At 49.4% G+C, this 7,861-nt stretch overlaps 1 protein-coding gene across 1 annotated transcript in view; it reads right to left on the reverse strand.

The window, feature by feature from the left end:
• The window catches only part of CLDN5 (claudin 5), a 4,960-nt gene extending 3,628 nt beyond the window's left edge, over window positions 1-1,332 (reverse strand). The window contains exon 1 of the mRNA XM_025400233.1: window positions 358-1,332. The gene's annotated coding sequence lies outside the window, so the exon portion shown is untranslated. The remainder of the gene's footprint in view (window positions 1-357) is intronic.
• Between the last annotated feature and the right edge of the window lie 6,529 nt (window positions 1,333-7,861).

The following is a 7,861-nucleotide window of genomic DNA, read 5'->3' on the forward strand; positions in this document are numbered from 1 at the left end:
CCCGGGGTGGGTCTGTCTGGTTTGTTCTGGGCCTTTTTTTTTTTTTTTTTTTTTTTTTTTTGTTGTTGTTGTTGAGACAGAGTCTCGCTTTGTCGCCCAAACTGGAGTGCAGTGGCCGGATCTCAGCTCACTGCAAGCTCCGCCTCCCGGGTTCACGCCATTCTCCTGCCTCAGCCTCCTGAGTAGCTGGGACTACAGACGCCCGCCACCTCGCCCGGCTAGTTTTTTGTATTTTTTTTTAGTAGAGACGGGGTTTCACCGTGTTAGCCAGGATGGTCTCAATCTCCTGACCTCGTGATCCGCCCGTCTTGGCCTCCCAAAGTGCTGGGATTACAGGCTTGAGCCACCGCGCCCGGCCTGCTCATCTTCTAAGTTGTGTTGCCGAGATCACTTCCAGGAACACCTTGCTGCACCGTCCCCCAGCATTGCTTTTAGAGGCTTGAGCTGGACCTGTCCATTTGCTTGTTGATTTTCCCACCCGGTATCCAGGAATAACCTCCACAGGGCGGCTGTCTTCGTGTTTCTGTTCTGCACAGGAGGCTGCCTGTCGCCCTCTAGCCAGCTTGGGGCTGCAGCCAGCCCAAGGCTCTCCCTTCTCACCTGGCTGCCTGTTTTTCTTCTCTCCTAGCTGGCACCCTAGGGTGGCCCCAGCAAGCTCACGCTTCTTTGGCGGCAGCCTCATAGCATCACAGGGACATGGCAGAGGAGTCTCAGGCTTCACCTTTCACAATCTGATTTCTACCCTGTTGGTCGAGGCCCCAGGCTGCAGTGGAACCAGTGCCAATGCAGAGAGGCCCAGAGAGGGCCGCAGGGGCTGACACTACCCCGGACAAACCCACCTCAGATGGAGGCTGGCCTCTGAGTGGCTCAGGCCAGACTCCGGTGGGGCATGAGGGTGCACCCACTTTTCCTGCCACTGATGGAGGGTCTGCCCACCTACTGTGTGGCAAGCACTGTCTCTAGGCAGAGCACACAGTACAGGCAGCTCCTGCCCATAAAGAGCTGACAGGAACCTATCAACCAAGAACTGGGCAGGAAAGACAGTGGTGAAGACCTCTCTGAAGAGGTGACATTTCACAGGGATCCGGGGAATAAGTTCCAGCCAGAGCAGAAGCAATAGCCAGTGCAAGATCCCAGAGGTGGGAAGGGGCTGGGCATCCAAGGGACAGAAGTGACCTTATGTCCAGAGTGCCACGGTGGTCCAGAGCCTGCAGGTAGAGATTGGAGGTGTCCTGTTCAGGCAGGGACACAAACCCCTGATCTCTGGCGAAGGGCCCTTGGGGCAGAGCGCTGGCCAAGGCCACCTGCTCACCCCAGCCATTGTTCTGCTTTCCCAGGGGAAGTACGGCAGGATCTCATTAATTGTGTGTGAGAAAAGCCTGAGTCTGCAGAAAAGCCAAGTTTATCTTAAGCAGCTGCTGGCTGACCCTGCCCCAGGGTAATCCGGTGACCTTCCAAGGATAAGCTAAATTTAGGCTCAAGATTCCTGGGGATTTGGGTTTGGGAAGCTCCTAGTTAACAGATTTGATTTCAGGGGAAGTGAAGAACAGCGTTTCTTCTATCTTTCAGTTTTGAAACAGTTAAGGATGTGTCCTTCCATTTCCGCAAAAGTTTGCAGAGCCTCTAAGCACAAAGTGTGGCCTGGTGCCCTTTCTTGACACAAGCCAGTACTCCTGCAGACTGAGTGCAGCAGCTGGGGTCCTCGTGAGTCACTGACCGCTGGCACCAGGTGCCCGAGACACCCTGTGTGGGGCCCCTGGGCGGCTGTGACAATGTGAGCAGCATCCAGATTGGACAGTGCTAGACTCGGTGGTTTTGCTGGCATTGTTGTTACTCTTTGTGGTTAAGCGCAGGCATGGAGTCAGATTTTCCCCTGCAAGCAAGAAACTGTCTGGACTAGTGAGGTGGCCTCTCTGCCTTAGTTCCTTACTGGTAACAAAGCCCCCCATGGTGGAGGCTGCGAGGCTGCAGGGGAGGCCGATGCCAGTCCCAGTTCTCTTCTTCCATTCCTGAGTGCCATCCACCTGGGCTCCCTGGGCCCTCACAGCTCATCCAACCTCAGACCTGCCCCTCAGAGTAGGCATCGCTGGCTGTTAGTCAGAATTGGAGGTGATTGTGGCTTTAACTTCCCCAGCGGGTGAGGGAGTTGGGGGCAGGGAGCTCTGGTACGATCCACGATCCACGAAGGGTCAAGGGGTCTATAGAATGGCGAGCCAGGCCGGGTGCAGTGGCTCACACCTGTAATTCCAGCACTTCAGGAGGCCGAGGTGGGTGGATCACTTGAGGTCAAGAGTTTCAGACCAGCCTGGCCAACATGGTGAAACCCCATCTCTACTAAAAATACAAAAATTAGCTGGGCGTGGTGGTGTGCACCTGTAATCCCAATTACTCAGGTGGCTGAGGGAGAATCTCTTGAACCTGGGAGGCAGAGGTTTCAGTGAGCCGAGATCATGCCATTGCACTCCATACTGGGCAACACAGCGAGACTCCGTCTCAAAAAAAAAACCAAAAAAAAAAGGCCACCAAAGTACATCATAAACCAAATTTCATACAACTAGTGCTAAAGAGAAAGTCTTAAAAGCATGGAGAGGAAAAAGACACATTGTGTGCAGAGGAATCAAGAAGGAGATTTCTTGTTGGAAACAATGCAAGCAAGAAGATAGTGTAGCAATATCTTTAAAGTACTGCAAGAAAAAAATCCCTGTAACGTAAAATTTTTTCTTTTCTTTTTTTTTTTTAAAGACAGGATTTCACTTTGTCACCTAGGCTGCAGTGCAGTGGCACAAACATGGCTCATTGCAGCCTCAGCCTCCAGATTCAAGTGATCCTCCCACTTCAGCTGCCCAAGCACCCAAATAGCTAGGACTACAGGCGTGCACCACCACACCCAGCTAATTTATTTTATTTTATTTCATTTTATTTTTATTTTTTAAATTTTTTGTAGAGATGGGGTTTCACCATGTTGTGCAGGCTGGTCTTAAACTCCTGAACTCAAGTGATCCATTCACCAATCCCAGTGCTGGGATTACAGCATGAGCCACCATGCCCAGCCTTAACCTAAATTCTACACTCACCAAAAATATATTTCAAAAATGAAGGCAATACCACGTCCATGAATGAGTCTGAAAAAAATAAATGAAGGCAGCCGGGTATGGTGGCTCATGCTTGTAATCCCAGCACTTTGGGAGACTGAGGCTGGCGGATCACCTGAGGTCAGGAGTTTGAGAACAGCCTGGCCAACATGGTGAAATCCTGTCTCTACTAAAAATACAAAAATTAGCTGGGTGTGGTGGCGGGCGCCGGTAATCCCAGCTACTTGAGAGGCTGAAGCAGGAGAATCGCTTGAACCCAGGAGACAGAGGTTGCAATGAACTGAGATCGTGCCACTGCACTCCAGCTGGCATGACAGAGCAAGACTCCATCTCAAAAAACAAAGATAAAATAGACTTCTGCTTCCTAGAAGACAGATAAACATATGTTTCCCTATTCCTTCCACAAATAAAAACCCTAAATGTTATAAATAAAGCAAACATAAGGAGATTCTAAGTGTTATAAAGAAGGCAGAGAAGCTAGAGACTTAGAGCTAAGGATGAAATGGTGGTGTTTCTCTGGGTTGTCTTTTTGTTTTTTATTCTACTTTATTTATTTCAGAAACAGGTCTCATTCTGTCACGCAGGCTGGAGTGCAGGGACACAACCAGAGCGCACTGCAACTTTGAACTCCTAGGCTCAAGTGATACTCCCACCTCAGCCTCCCAAGTAGCTGGGACTACAGGTATGCACCACCACCCAGCTAATATTTTTTTAAAATTTTTGTAGAGACAGTCTTGCTATGTTGCTCAGGCTGATCTTGTAACTCCTGGTCTCAAGGGATCCTCCTGCCTCAGCCTCCCAAAGCACGGGGGTGACAGGCATGAGCCACCATGCCCAGCCTCCTAGGTTATCTTTTTGATTCATGTATCCCAAACTGCATACAGAGGAGCTGGACACCCAGAAACACCAATGGGTACAGGCACAAAATAAGTCCCAAGCAAAGCCTGTTCTGTCTAGCCAAAAGATCAGGACAAAGACTAGCAAAACAAAAATATTTCAGACAATAACCACTGTACTCAAGCCAAACTACTACAGAAAAAACTGTGGCCCTAACCCTGCCCTCAATAGCAAAGACCAGTGGGGAGCCTAGACTCCTACCCTTGCCAGGCTGTAAGAGATGCTCCAGCCTCCTACTGGGGTGTTTGGAAGAGGTCAAGGAGGACTTGAGTGGAAATAGGTCCCCCTCCCTGACCACGGTGTCAGTGGAGACCACATGGGGATCCTGGACTTCCACTCCTAACGTGGTAGTAAGGGCCCCCTCCAGGTCTTCACTATGGTACTGTCAGAGACCTAGCAGAGGGTAAGGACCTTCATCATTTTCCAGAGGTGATGAGGCTCTCCCTGCCCACACATGGTGCCAGTGGAGGCCACTTGGGGGTCAGCAGCAGGCATTCCCCCCTTCCATGCCTGGGGTATCACAGGAGGCTGAGTGGGGAGCAGGAACTCCCAGCCCCACCAAGCAGTCACAGGGATCCCTGTGGCCCCAGGTGTCAATGGAGGTAGGGTGGAGAACGTGGACTTCCACCTCCACCTGGCAATAAAGTGTCCCCTGTCACTGCCAGAATGGTGTCAGAGGAAGCCCTTGCTAAAACACAAGATTTAAATAAGATCCACAGTCTTTCTTTTTTTTTTTTTTTTTTTTGAGACGGAGTCTCACTCTGTCACCCAGGCTAGAGTGCAATGGCACCATCTTGGCTTACTGCAAGCTCCGCCTCCCGGGTTCAAGCCATTCTCCTGCCTCGGCCTCCAGAGTAGCTGGGACTGCAGGCGCCCGCCACCACACCTACAAAAAAGGCTAAATTTTTGTATTTTTAGTAGAGACAGAGTTTCACTGTGTTAGCCAGGATGGTCTTGATCTCCTGACCTCGTGATCCACCCTCCTCGGCCTCCCAAAGGTCTGGGATTACAGGCGTGAGCCACTGCGCCCAGCTGATTCACAGTCTTACAATAACCAAATTATCCAAGTTCTGATTGAAAATAAGTCATCAGGCCCAGCAGGGTGGCTCATGCCTGTAATCCCAGCAGTTTGGGAGGCCAAGGCGGGCGGATCACGAAGTCCGGAGATCAAGACCATCCTGGCCAACACGGTGGAACCCCGTCTCTACTAAAAATTCAAACAAATTAGCTGGGCATGATGGCAGGCGCCTGTAGTCCCAGCTACTCAGGAGGCTGAGGTGGGATAATTGCTTGAACCCGGGAGGCAGAGGCTACAGTAAGCCGAGATCATGCCACTGCACTCCAGCCTGGGCAACAAACCAAGACTCTATCTCAAAAAAAAAAAAAAAAGAAAAAAGAAGAAAAGTCATCATACCAAGTATCAGTCAGATACTAAATTGGCCGGGTGCGGTGGCTCACGCCTGTAATCCCAGCACTTTGGGAGACCGAGGTGGGCAGATCACTTGAGATCAGGTGTTGGAGACCAGCCTGATCAACATGGTGAAACCCCGTCTCTACAAAAAAATTAGCCAGGCTTAGTGGTGCATGCCTGTAGTCCCAGCTACTCTGGAGGCTCAGGCATGAGAATCACTTGAGCCTGGGAGGCAGAGGTTGCAGTGAGCTGAGATCGTGCCATAGCACTCCTGGGCAACACAGCAAGATCCTGCCTCAAAAAAAAAAAAAAAAAAAAAAGACAGTCAACAGACATAAAGATGGAGATGTCACAGATGTGAGAATTCAGATTTCAAAGCAGACATGATAAAAATGCTTCAGTGAGTGATTACAGATATGCTTGAAACAAATGAAAATATAGGAAGTCTTACAAAGAAATAAGAACTACATAGAAATTTTAGAACTAGGCCAGTCATGGTGGCTTATGCCTGTAATCCTAGCACTTTGGGAGGGCGAGGCAGGTGAATTGCATGAGTTCAGGAGTTAGAGACCAGCCTTGGCAACATGGTGAAACTCTGTGTCTACTAAAATACAAAAAAATTAGCTGGGTGTGGTGGCAGGCACCTGTAATCCCAGCTACTCGGGAGGCTGAGACAAGAGAATTTCTAGAACCCAGGAGGCGGAGGTTGCAGTGAGCCGAGATCGCACCACTGTACTGCAGCATGGGCAACACAGCGAGACTCTGTCACTGAAAAAAAAAAAAGAAAGAAATTTTAGAACTAAAATATAGTAACCAAAATTTAAAAAGGTCATTGGATATCAGCTGGACAGCAACATGGAAGGGACAGAGGAAACTACTGGTGAATTGGAAGCTGAAACAATGCAATTATCCCATCTCAACCAGCCACAGTGGCTCACACCTATAATCCTAGCACTTTGGGAGGCTGAGGCAGGAGGATTACTTTAGGCCAGGAGTTAAAGACCAACTGGCCAACATAGTGAGACTCTGTCTCTATTAAAAAAAATTTTTTTTAACCCAATTATCTCATCTGAACAAGACAGAGAAAATTCATTGAAAAAATAAGAATAAACAAAGGCTCCGAAAATATGAGATCATAACAAAAGACCTAACATCCATGTCATGAGAGTGCCCAAAGGAGAGGAGAAAGGGAGTGGGGTTAACAAAGTACTCAAAGAAATAATAGCTGGAAATTTCCTGAATTTAGCAAAAAGAAAAAAAAAGAGAGCGAGAGAGAAAAAAAAAACACTACAGATTCAAGAAGTTAAGTGAGGCCAGGTGTGGTGGTTCACACCTTTGAGGGCCAAGATGGGAGGACCGCTTGAGTCCAGGAGTTCACAACCAGCCTGGGCAACATGAGACCCCTGTCGAGAGAGAGAGAGAGGAGAAAAGTCAAACTGAACCTCAAACATGATAGACTTAAAGAGATCCACACTAAAACATCTTTTTTTTTTTTTTTTGGAGACAGATTCTTGCTCTGTCCCCCAGGTTGGAATGCAGTGGCACGATCTCGGCTCACTCCAAACTCTCCCTCCCAGGTTCAAGAAATTCTCCTGCCTCAGCCTCCCAAGTAGCTGGGACTACAGGCACCCACCACCACGCCCGGCAAATTTTTTTTTTTTTTTTTTTGTATTTTTAGTAGAGACGGGGTTTCACCGTGTTAGCCAGGATGGTCTTGATCTCCTGACCTCGGGATCCGCCCGTCTCGACCTCGAAAGTGCTGGGATTACAGGCGTGAGCCATCACGCCCAGCCTAATTTTTTTTTGTATTTCAGTAGAGACAGGATTTCACCATATTACCCAGGCTGGTCTCGAACTCCTGAGCTCAGGCAATCTGGCTGCACTCGGCCTCCCAAAGTGCTAGGATTACAGGCGGGAGCCACCGCGCCAGGCTCAAAACATCTTAATTGAACTTCTGAAACCTAAAGACAATTCAGCTAGAGAGAAAAACGATACCTCACCTATCCGGGAAGAAAATGAATCAAATGACAGAGAATTTCTCTTCAGAAACCAGGGAGGCCGGGCGCGGTGGCTCATGCCTGTAATCCCAGCACTTTGGGAGGCCGAGACGGGCGGATCACGAGGTCAGGAGATCGAGACCATCCTGGCTAACACGGTGAAACCCCGTCTCTACTAAAAAATACAAAAAATTAGCTGGGCGTGGTGGCGGGCGCCTGTAGTCCCAGCTACTCGGGAGGCTGAGGCAGGAGAATGGCCTGAACCCGGGAGGCGGAGCTTGCAGTGAGCTGAGATCCGGCCACTGCCCTCCAGCCCGGAGGACAGAGCGAGACTCCGTCTCAAAAAAAAAAAAAAAGAAAAGAAAAGAAACCAGGGAGACCAGAAGAAAGTAGCACATTTTTTTTTTTGAGGTGGAGTCTCGCTGTGTCACCCAGGCTGGAGTGCAGTGACCGGATGACTCACT

The sequence above is a fragment of the Theropithecus gelada genome, chromosome 10 (genome assembly GCF_003255815.1).
Source record: "Theropithecus gelada isolate Dixy chromosome 10, Tgel_1.0, whole genome shotgun sequence".
Classification (NCBI taxonomy): domain Eukaryota; kingdom Metazoa; phylum Chordata; class Mammalia; order Primates; family Cercopithecidae; genus Theropithecus; species Theropithecus gelada.